Below are 12498 nucleotides of genomic sequence, written 5' to 3'. Positions count from 1 at the left end.
TGCTTAGCATGTGTTCAGGCACTGAAGTCTAGCTGGCATTGGGTGACACTGTCAGCAAAAATGAGGACTAAAAAAAAAAAGGTTTATGAGATAAGGGCTGCATGCATCAGTGTTTAAGACCAGATCACAAACCCATTTTATTCAGTTATAGAAACATATTTAGATGTTAATAACGTTAATTGTTCAGACATTAATAGTATGAATCTAATTGTAGAAGTGCTTTTAGGCATACCTTTGTGTTCATCCCTAACAATTTCTGATGTGCTTAGCTTCAAATTTGTGCTTTGATATCTATGACACTGAGGCGTATAGCTCAAAGCCAAGGATGCATATGAATGCCTTTCGAAGGAAGCACTTTCCTATATTTGGCTTGTTATTTATGTCTTGCTGGCAGTTCCCAAGCTCACTTGGGGTGCTTTGCAAGTGTAAGCGAATCTTTCTGCAAAGCAAGGATAAGAAGATAAAAGGCTGACAGCTTTCTAAGGCAAATAAATCAGCAGCATTAGAGTGAGAACATAAGGCTGGATATTTTCAAGGTTTCCAATGAAGGACAATTTAGTACTGGAAACATCTCAGCCAAGTAAAAGACAACTTATCTCAACCAGAGTGTTTTGTGTAAGAGCACAGTGTCTAACAAATTGATTCAGTAAAAATCTTTGCTTCAGTCTCTGAGCTTTTGTGTGATAAAATCTGCCCATCTCCACAAGTGTAAGAGAGAAGTCTCCTGGGGAGGGGTGTAGTTGTGGCTGGGCAGCTGGTGAGTGCTCCGAGGTACCGACAATACAGGTGATGTGAGTTGTGTGCTGTTATACCTACAAGCAAGCTGGTGCATGTCCTGTCCACTCACTGTTTACTGGATACCAGGAGTTTGCCTCTAGCTTACCTGGAAAATAGAAACTTGAACGGTGGCATTACACTTCTTACTGTGTAAGCATTAAAACAACCCCTAAATCTGCATGCACTGAGAAGACTGATAATTTCTTTTAAGTCATTATTTTGAGAGTAGAATCATAGAATCAACCAGGTTGGAAGAGACCTCCAAGATCATCCAGTCCAACCTAGCACCCAGCCCTAAGCAATCAACTAGACCATGGCACTAAGTGCCTCAGCCAGTCTTTTCTTGAAGACCCCCAGGGACGGTGCCTCCACCACCTCCCTGGGCAGCCCATTCCAATGCCAATCACTCTCTCTGTGAAGAACTTCTTCCCAATATCCAGCCTATACCTACCCTGGCACAACTTGAGACTGTCCCCTTGTTCTATTGCTGGTTGCCTGGGAGAAGAGGCCACCCCCCACCTGGCTACAATGCCCCTTCAGGTAGTTGTAGACAGTAATAAGATCACCCCTGAGCCTCCTCTTCTGTAGGCTAAACAACCCCAGCTCCCTCAACCTCTCCTCATAGGATTTGTGCTCCAGGTCCCTCACCTGGAGACCATAGCATCAGATTTGTAAAGTAAACTTATTTATTATACTGTTCTGTGTTTCCTTTTCTACCTTCCTCTCTATTAATCAAAATTCTAATCTTCATCCTTAACGTGTTTCAGTCAAATATGTGACTCAGATTTAAAATTTAAAAGGTTGCCATGCCAAGCTATGGTAAAAGAGTTTTTCTAATCAATCAGAAACTCCGAATTATTCGGCAGTCCAGCATCGTACAGTCCTTCAAATTGCAAGTTTCTATAAGCTGCTTTAGAGGTTGATGTCAGTAAAAATTAAAACAAAAGAGCAGGCATTTTAACAGTGCTTGATTCTATTCAGACAGTTTTCATGCATTTTCAAGGGTGGCCCAACCATTCATGCGTTTGAATTGATCACAATAATGCCTCTGTGCACTGACAATTGATACAAACGAGATAAAAGGAGGGTTTTTTGTCATCAGATGATAACTTCTCTATTTAAAATTCTGTCCTAAATTAAATGGAACAATAGCTGTCAGGAATTAATACTGAAGGGGACTAAATCTGTAGCTGCCATTATGTGTTAAAAATACCCTCCCACTGACATTTTCACTATATATGTCAACTAAATCCACAGATACTGTTAGCTTTGAGGAATGATCTGACATATGAATGGGCCACAGTATCGGGAAACACACACAACAAATGTAATAAGCTTCGTAATGTGAATACATAATTAAATAAAGCTAAAATTAAAAACTGGGCAATACAACAAAATGGAAGCACTGAACACCAGTGTAGAGCTTTCTGCTGAGTTCTAAGCCTGAACATTTTATCAGAATAGATACAACCTACACTCTGGAGGTAATATTCTCTTTGACTTCTACCAGGTGCTCACACACTCTTTGAGCAGAGCACAGATATTTGTGAGTTTGGCAATTCATTGCATTGCCCACAGAAACATATCAGTATAACTTCAGAGAACTAAGTTCTGGACAAACAGTTGAATACCATAGGAGCATTTCTTGATTTTGAGTGTATATTATGATTTAATTTTTTTTAAAATGATCAATGTAATTATTATTTTAATGATTCCATAACACCAGATATTGAGTTCATGTGAGTTGTTTATTTGCAATAACATATTTTTACAGATTTGTTCCTTGTAAAATTTATGTTGTGATTCACTGGAATCTGTAATTCAGATAATGAAAAAGCAAGCCCTCTGCTTAAGTGTGGGTGTTCATTCCATCATTTTCTGAGGTCATTAGTGCAGAAACGGTTACCTATGTAGGTGGACAGTGAACCAAGACAGGAGCAGTTCTAAACAAAAACTAGTCTAGAAAAAGAAGGGTAAAAAAAGGTTTAACTCAGTCTAGTTTGTCACATGGTGACTGCCTTAAAGGAGAGTAAGCAAGAGATTCCTGAGAAATTTAGAATGAGGATATGGTTAAAAGACTGTAAGTTTATGCAGGTTTGAAGTGGTCACACAACTAGAGTGCTTTCCTTGGTAAGGTTCAAAGTTCAACATGGCTATGCAGCTTCAGAACAAGATATGCCTTTAAAACCCCAGATTTTAATTAGAAAATTGTTAGAAGGAAATATAGCATAGAATGAAACACACTGTGACAATGAAACTTTGCTATTGTGTGTGCATATTTTTCATCCAGCTGCATTAGCATACATTACCTACCTGCCTCTTTCTTTCCTTAAAAGAAATCACTGTGTGCAAATCACCTCAGGAAAAAAGGCAGGGATCAGTAAAAGGAAGTTTATTTCTCTTATTGCTAAGTATTACTGCTTTATGTTAAGAGCATTTAGCTCATTATATATAATAGAGGCCTTAGAAATAAAATAGTGGCATTCTTTCTGAGATAGACTGTTCACATATAATTTGAAACATAAATGACTGGGTAATACCAAAAGATGAATCAAAGACATTATAATGTTCCTACTATTTAAGGCTGTATTCATGCTGCAGTGGCAAACTGATTATTTTTTTTTTTTCTACAGTGAAATGAAAGTGTATTTTTAAAGGCAGGAATAAAGAACCTGGGCCTTGTAGATATGTCTTTGATTCTGAAGACCCAATGCTTTATTATACCAGGTAGCATCATCATAAAATACAGAATACAAGAACAAGCAGCCCAGAGAAGTTGTGCAGTCTCCTTCTCTGGATATATTCAAGACCTGCTTGCATATGTACATGTGTGACCTAATCTAGGTGATCCTGCTCTGGCAGGGAAGTTGCATCAGAGGAACTTTTGAGGTCACTTTCAACCCCTAGCATTCTGTGATTATCATCTGAAAAGGTATCAGGTTCCTAAATCAGCTTGGAGATTTCTTGCTTGAAAGTCTCTAGCAGAATTTTATTTCTTTAACAATAAAAAACGTGCAATATTTTGACTCAAGTTACTTCAAGTGACCAATTAGCTTACATGACTAGAGAACCCAGATGTGTTTGTCAAATTCTGGATTACCTTGGATCTCGGAAATCTCATTTCATCCTTGTTTTGCCACCGCCAAGACATATCTTGATAAAGGCAGGAAATACAACATGCCATTATCGCATTAATTGCTTATTCTGGCTTGCCAAAAGAACATTCTACTTGGCAGGCTGAAATAATGGTCTAAAGTACTGAAGTTTGCTTTCCTTTCACAAAGCTTGATGGGATTTTCAAGGAGAGGTTTTTTTCCCTAGCGGGAGCACCTGCACTTCATTTTGACAGCAGACCTGCTTCTTTGTATGTTGTTCATTTATTTTGCATTCAAGTGGCAGACAAGGTGCTGACAGAAAGACATCAAGAGATTCACCTTTGAATCTTGCTGATTTCTGAATCTGTTGGAAAGACTTACTCAGGGAGCATGTCCAAAGTCAGTAAAGAACCTTTAAGAAAAGAAGGCTTAGGGATAACATGTTCCAATATTTAAAGGGTGGCTAAAAAGAAGACAGAGATTCTCTTTTTACAATGAGGCACATGGTAAAGATAAGGAATAAGAGGTGGAAGTTAGTCCTGTGAAGATTCTCATTAGACACAAGAAGGAATTTTTTTTTCACAACAAGGAGAATTAACCATTGGAATAATCTCAGCAGCAAAGTGGTTTTCAGCTCTTGGCTATTAGTCTGACAAATAATCTACAATTATTTCTGTCATTTCACTGGAAAAAATGATCAAAATTCTGTAGGCTAAACGTTTACAAAAGCATATAATAGCTTCTGTGCATTGAGATGAAAGGTTTATGTCAACACTTCCGACAAAAAAGTACCGTTCTGATGTTTGTGAAGAGCAAAGTTGTTGAGTGTAATGCAAGTCCAATTTACGTATAAAATGTAGCTGAAATCTGAGTTTGGGGAAAAAATGCAATGAGGCAGATTTAAAAGTTATTAAAGAAATTATTATTAGACACAAAATAACTCCCTCAAACTTATTTCCAACTCTCCACACCAGTTCTTGGGTGCGGTTGGCAGAACTATGTCACAGAATGTCTCTGTACAATGGAGTTTGGAAAGGGTTCAGACAATGTCTGTAGCAGAGAGTCTGGCGGCTTCCTTCACCGCTTGTGAGGCTGATTAGAATCCTTTAGCAGCTTGAACAAAGAGTTAAGAATACTCACTAGTCCTAATGGCTGTGGCCCAAAACATAGGCAGGAAAACATTCAACAGAAGTCCTGCGGCGAATTCCACCTGGGCTGCAAAGTGCAATCAGCTGCTGGATGAGGCGGCTTGAGGCGGCTTGAGGCAGCTTGAGGCGGCTTGAGGCAGCTGAGGCGAGGGGCAGGCGAGCGGCAGGTGAGCGAGGAAGGAAGGAGCAGGCAAGCTCCTTATTCCCCTGTGCACCCCCAGTTATAGGGTAATGGCCGAGGCTAATGGTCTCATTGGCCACACAAGCACCCAATCACCTCTGGCAATCACCCAAGGAGACCCCAAAATGGCAGAACCCACAGGCTGTTGTCTTCCAAAATGGGGGCACATAGGCCTTGCATGCCACAGGGGCGTGGGCCCCATGAAACCCCTCTCAGGCAACCGGATCAAACCAGACTGGGCTGCCTGGGTTTCTTTGTGCTGTTTTCCCGCCTCTGGCTGCAATGCAGACAGGCAGGTAAATGAGACAGGACATGCTCAAGCCCATGATGCTTGAGCGTGTCCGGAGAAGGGCGATGAAACTGGTGAGTGGCCTTGAGCACAGCCCTACAAGGAGAGGCTGAGGGAGCTGGGATTGGTTAGCCTGGAGAAGAGGAGGCTCAGGGGTGACCTCATTGCTGTCTACAACTACCTGAGGGGTGGTCGTGGCCAGAAGGAGGTTGCTCTCTTCTCTCAGGTGGCCAGCACCAGAACAAGAGGACACAGCCTCAGGCTGCACCAGGGGAAATATAGGCTGGAGGTGAGGAGAAAGTTCTTCACTGAGAGAGTCATTGGACACTGGAATGGGCTGCCCGGGGAGGTGGTGGAGTCGCCGTCCCTGGGGCTGTTCAAGGCAGGATTGGATGTGGCACTTGGTGCCATGGTCTAGCCTTGAACTCTGTGGTAAAGGGTTGGACTTGATGATCTGTGAGGTCTCTTCCAACCTTGCTGATACTGTGATTTTATGCCCTTTCGGACTATTCACCACAAATGTATGCCACTCATAAGGCTTACATTTTAAGGGCAGACATATCTTCAATTTTCTTATTTTATGGTCTTGTTTTTTTTTGGTTCCTACATGACAGCAATCTTATAGAATCATACTACCTGCAGCTGCTACAACATTTTGTTCAGGTTCAGGAGCTTGTTAGAATTCTTCGCTCTTAGAACAAGTACTGTTTGGTACATTCAAAATGTTGAGCCTTGAACTAGAATAAATGTTATTTGCTGTGCAAACTACTGTCATTGTCAAGGAAAAAAAACAAACTTTCTCTTCTGTATTTATGTCAGAATTGGAATTAACAGCAGTAATAGCAGCAGGCCTACGCAAGATGCTGGTAATATAACACATAGCCAAGTTTAGCAAACTAATTCTTACTAACTCATGCTTCATCAATCTTCCTCACTTCTGAAACAGATATATTTAATTGCAAATTGGTTTAGAGTGTTCAATCAGAAAAATCACAAAGTCTCAAAAGAATATGTTCTAGCAAAGATTTTATATTGAAGAACTCAGCAAGAGAATGAAGCTCCAAACTGCCACTGCTCATCTTCTCCTTGTAAGCCCTCAATTTATCTTTTTGTTTTGTTCTTTAAAATAGAGGAAAGCAGAGATGTCCTCCATTTCATTAGTATACACAAAGCATGTGACATGGATGTACGCTGACACTGGCATGAGTTTATCATTGCACCCTGAAGCTAACTGAGTGACAAGGATGGTGAAGTCATACTCTTTTTGGTAGTGGCAGTAGTAAATAGTACAGCAGCCATATGTTATAGGTTGAGAGGATCAGGGTGCAGATTATGGAACAAATCTTCATTAGAATGGTAGCTCAGATTGGGAAAAAGGTCTTTAGAGAGACAAGAAGTCTCCATCTATGAAGTTTTCAGCACTTCACTAAGCAAAGCTGTGACTGAACCAGTTTAGCTCTGTCAACAATCCTCCATCAGGCAGGAGAAACAGATGAAATTTTGCTTGATTATGGTCCAAAGCAGGCCATTTTCAAAGATTTTACACAGTAGTTGAAATTCCATAGCACAGCATGCAGTACATACACTGGCTGCATAGTCCTATCAAGTACCTGTGTTAGCATTTCCAGTTCAGTCTATCTAAAGAGATTTTTGGAGTGTCAAGAAGTACTGGTATGGATAGCACTTGAATGTTGCACGCACATATTTATTCATGATTGTTTGATCTAACCATGTTTAAATCTATTTTAGCAGACATGTTACTAAAGCTCATACTGAGAAGAGAATAGGCAGGTTTAATTTCCACCTAATTTTCGACTTAAAAGCGTTAGACTTTCATGTCTAAGTAACCAGAACCATATGTTAATCCATCCAGAGAAAAGAGCAGCTTATGAGGATATGCTAATTTTCCTAAGATAGTTGTCTAAGATAGGACACATGAGTCACCTGAAAATGCTGATTTCTCTGCATGGTGGTGTTTACAAGATGACTCAGACATAAAAAACTGGGGCACGTGAACACAGTGTTTGACACTGTGTAATTAAAATTATTGTTGTTTTGTATGGCAAAGCATTAAAGGAAATCAAGTAAGCTTACAGCTTAGCATCCTAATTCAAACCTTCATAACCTTGGTATTATGTTTTGGGATGTCTGACGCCAGTGCATTACTTCTAAACTCAAGAGAAAAGGGCTTTAAATTATTACTATATTTAGAGGTACAAACACTTCAAATTATTTCAGCTGCTTTCATCTTTTTTTTTTTTTTTTTTTACTTTTTATGAGGTATATAACAGAAATTCTGAAGAAAAATTAGAAGGGGAAAATTTAATGGCTTAAACTGGCACTATATAAGCATATATTGTATAATAATAGCAACATTGAAAAGAGCAGTGCTGATTACAACTCTTGTGATAAAACATATTGAACTTCATCTAAATCTAAGTGAAACTTTTTTTTGATCAATTGTTTAATGGATTGCATGAAAGGAAGAATTCTTTATATAGCCTTGTTCAACTGTAAGTAACCTTAATCATCACAGTTGTCCTCTGGTGTCTTGGTCAAAGGCATGACCATGCATGTTAGTTCTGACTGATGTAAAGGTAGCCAGTTTAGTTTCAAGATTTTTGTTGTTGTCATACCTATTATACGTCTAGGATACATAAGAGGATAAAATGACATTAAAATAACTAGGCTAAAGCATACATCATGGAGGCAGTGTTGACTTACATGAGAAACCACAAACACTTGATCTTCATGAAGACAGCAACTCGACTGGTCAAAAATTGTGGAAATGGGAGTCACACAGCAGTTTATGCTGTGTCCTAACAATAAAACTATGGAATAGTCAGTCTTGGGCTAGCTGATTTCTCCTTACAATTGAAAAACAATTTTGAAAGAGTATCTTCTGGTTTTTGTGGGCTTGAAGTTAATTTTGGTATGGTAGCAAGGGCATACCTAAAATGGAATAAAGTTTTAGATATTCTTGCTTGGCCAGTATTGAAATGACATATTAGAATTCTATTGGGTCCAAATCTAGATATCATTCTATGTTTAGAAAATTCTGCTGCAAGTTTTTAGGGATTGTCAGGATTATAATTCCAAAACTGAAGTGAAAAATGTCTAGGCCTTGCTGACTAATGAAATTTGTTTTCAGACTGTGAATATAGGTTTAAATCTCATTAGGAAAATTCTATTGCAGGTCTCAGTGTATTGCACTGGCAAATCTCATATGTATTTGGCTTATATATATATATAAGTGTTTCAAAGCAGGCAGGATGACAGAACAAAAGCACCAGAAGAAGGTTGTTTGTTTTGATCTGCAATATCATAGCCATCTGGGGAGCAAGGTCCTACTTATAGAAGAAATATTACTAAGGCTATTTAATGACTCTTACAGTAACTAGTGTAAAAGCATAAACCTTCAAGGCACGGTTATTACTGTTTATTGATTCCTTATAGAAAGATTTACTCCCAGCACTTCTGAATTGAACTTCTGATTAATACAAACTCCCTTGGTTACATTTGCTGAACATTTTCTCATTTCCTTTTGGAGAGTTTGACTCTCACAGTTTCATTATTTGGGCCCATAATAATAGATTTTGGGATAATAGATTTATTATTATATAGATTACATTACATTGTTGTTGCTGTTATGGTATATATATATTGTTGAATTAGTATTTATTAGTGTCTTTGTTGCATATATGACCCTAGTTAGGTGAGCAGATCATTCTAAGAGGAACAGTAGGGGATGCTCATAGGCAAAAGATAAATCCCAGTATTTACAGTGACACACACCCAAAAAACACAGCAGAACTTTCTCTGCTAATTCATTCAGGAACATAACAGATTTTATTTTTTTTTAATAAAAAGAGGAAAAGAGTAAGAGTAGGAAAATTAAAGTAAAGTAAACTTTTCTTTTGTGATAAAAACTTTGCTTGAAGTTTACAAGATTTTTGAGATGGGGTCAGAGGAGTGTGCAAAAGTATAGGCTAGCAGCTCTGAGTCAGGAAACCTCTGCCGCTATGCCCTCAGAGCAGCACATTAAACTCCTGCAAGTATGTAATCAGTTAGAACAGCACATTAGACTCTTCTAAACTAAATGGAATAAAAGGAAAACTACTCACAAAACCAGGCAGATGAAATAAGTGGCAACTGGCTAAATGGTGCTCTTCAAAAAGGGAATGGAGCACACAACTAAAAGTCTTAACAGCTTTTTTAAGAGTTATGAGCCATGAGTTTAAAGAATGGAGCACATGGGGCAAAAGAAGGAGAATTTCCACAAAAGAGATCTAATATATATTTTTTTTTCCTTCTCTACAAGGAGGAGATGGCTTCTGAACACTTTCTCATACAAGAAAGGAAGAAGTCAAGGCCTGCTGCAAGAAAGAGATTTAATAAGTGTTCATGAAGAAATGCTGTTTCATTCCCTGTGGGGGAAAAACATAACCAAGGAGTTTACCTTCCTAAATAAAGAAAACAAGGTTAGTGTATCTTTGTTTCACTTCTTCAATCATACAAACAGAATTCAATAGGAATTGCATTATATTTTTCATTCTGGGCCTTGGCTAAATAAAAAAGGTGCCATATGCTTTAACTGCACTCCTTGTTAGTGCATGTATCTACCCTTGTTATACGATGTAGATATATCCACAGATGAGAAAGATTAATGCACAGATTTTAGCAAGAACATTTTCTCTTCCTGCCTTATATCTAGCAGAGAAATTTCCTTTAAGGAACTTAGCCTCCAAGCTTGTGCTTGTGGAGTTCCAGTCTATTTCTAGTGATCTTGCCACATGCTCTAAATTAAAAATATCACATATTTTCATTCAAAAAACGTGGAGGTTACTTGCAAGGATTATTTTTGCCTTGTCTTACTACTTAGTATTATTTTACCAGATAACTGGTGCAAACAGGAGGGAAATGAGATGTGCCTTTTATGGCCTGCTTGGCTGATTGACTGGTAGGTGCTGTTGAAATACACCGTGTTGACTTCATGACTGAGCTGAGCAAACACAAATTGTCAAGTCAGTTAACATTTCCTGTTTCCACAGCTCTGACTTCCAGCCATGACAAACACTGTCACTGTATTGCATGAGATTTACCTTGACCTTTTCTGTGAATAAGGATTATGCATGTCACTCTTGCTCATCAGCTGTGCTGTGTCCCTGATAAGTGAGAGAAGTGTTCATAGTGCATCTCTATGATGGTATATGAGTCCCGTTTCTAATTAAACTCTGTGCTAGTTTGAGGCAAATTGGTATAATTTAATGAGAGAAATTAGATTATAGGTTGTGAAAACAATGGTGATGTCTACTTCACTCACAGGCTTGCTGAGATGTATAAAAACAAGAACATAGATATAGATAAGACTCTGTGTGTGTGTGTGTCTCTGTCAGTGCCTGTGCTTTCTCCCTGGCCCTTTTGCTATATAACCCAACTGATTCTGTTTTTAATCTCCCTTGCTGATCCTCCAACCTCACCTCGATCAAACTCTGGGATAAGGTAGAGGGGTGGAAAGAAGGTGGAAGGGTGGTTGGGAGCCCCTTCTGGGGATGATTTCTGGGAGGGGTGTTGTGTTTCTGTTTTACCTTTAACTTGTATATTTCTGCATATAGCTGTAAATATTGCAAATATCTGCTTTATAGTATGGTAAGCTGTAAATATAAAGCTTCATTCCTTAACTTCCAGTTGGCTGAGCCTAGTCTGGGTGATTTCATAAGAGTGGGGGAGGGTGGGTAAGACCCAAACCTTCACAAACTCCTGACTTAATCTATAAATTCCTCCCTATCTGTATAGGGAAAAAAAGAAAGTGAAAAAATTGCAGATCTCCTGCCTGTGCCCAGCACAGGAGTGTCTCACTGGCAACTCAGTGCTCTCAGGAAAGGCCTTGATTTGAAAAGAAAGACTGGAGGACAGTTATTTCTCCTTTAGAGTTAGCTTAACTTGCAGGGCAATTAACACTTCATTTCCTTAATAATATAGAAGGAACCCCACTCATACAAGTTTTAGGAAATTATGTTGTGGTGATTACTCTGTATTTTCCTGAGTGTGGGTTAGTGTCCTGAAGGGACATCCATGTATTCAATGTAATGATACCATGCTGTCAGTAGAGAGCTCTCATAAGAACTTGATGTCAGAAGTTTAACCATATGTATTTCAAAACATATTTGTTCAGAAATGTACTGAAAATATGCATGAAAAAAAGCTAAATCAGGATGTAAGAAAGTTTTATGATGGTTTATGTTGTTCCAGGGTACCTTAAATTCTTTTTTTCTCCCCCCACCCCACCTCCCCATGGGCTTGAATGGGAGAAGAAGGTGCAAAAACTGCTTCCCCCACCCCTGCCCTGAAGTCTTGAAGAGGGAACAGCAAAAGGCACCTTGCCGTGTGTGGGCTGACTCATGTGGAAGCCCGCAGCCCACACTGGAGTTGGGCTGGTGGTTGGCTGGGTTTTTGTACCCAGTATAAAATGGTAAATGGACACTTTGGCTAGAAAAGTATAAACAGAGCAAGGGAGAAGGTGAAAAGATTCCCATCTTGAAAGTGCCACCTTGAAAGAGCTCCTGACAGATTGCCCAACAGGACAGGTTCCTGCTGTGACTGGACCATTCATGCTTTTGGATGGCTCCTACCTTTTGCACGTCTCTCTATTTTACCCTGTCTCTGCTTTTTGATGGTTCTCCCCACTTTTGCACCCTTCTGTGCAAACTTGCAGGCTTGGCAAGCCCTGGGGTCCTTTGAGAGAGCTGCCAGCGGCATACAGACTGGCCCCTCTCAGACCATATTGGCAGCCAACTTTCTGGCTGTGCAGTCTGGGCTCTCCCCTGCCACTGTTGAGGCAGCATCATTCCACAATCATCTCACTCATGGAAGAAGTGCTTGAGACATTTCTCAGTTTGGCAGCTTTACCATTCACCTTGGAACTCTGCTGCCTGGACATACACTATTAGATATTGCTTGCAGCATTAGAAGGCTGCTCCTTCAACAAGGGATCACTGTCGAATACCT

General features: G+C 39.4%; 1 long non-coding RNA gene across 3 annotated transcripts in view; it reads left to right on the top strand.

The window, feature by feature from the left end:
• The window catches only part of LOC135175068 (uncharacterized), a 144006-nt gene that overhangs the window by 71283 nt on the left and 60225 nt on the right, over positions 1-12498 (top strand). For 2 of the 3 annotated variants that reach the window (XR_010302200.1, XR_010302202.1), the window contains one exon: positions 9812-9980. This is a non-coding gene — a long non-coding RNA (uncharacterized LOC135175068). Of the gene's footprint in view, positions 1-9811; positions 9981-12498 lie in introns of those variants that run through there. The other variant, XR_010302201.1, reaches the window with a different exon arrangement.

Source organism: Pogoniulus pusillus, chromosome 4, assembly GCF_015220805.1.
Source record: "Pogoniulus pusillus isolate bPogPus1 chromosome 4, bPogPus1.pri, whole genome shotgun sequence".
Classification (NCBI taxonomy): domain Eukaryota; kingdom Metazoa; phylum Chordata; class Aves; order Piciformes; family Lybiidae; genus Pogoniulus; species Pogoniulus pusillus.
This window is presented reverse-complemented; position numbering and strand designations above follow the sequence as displayed.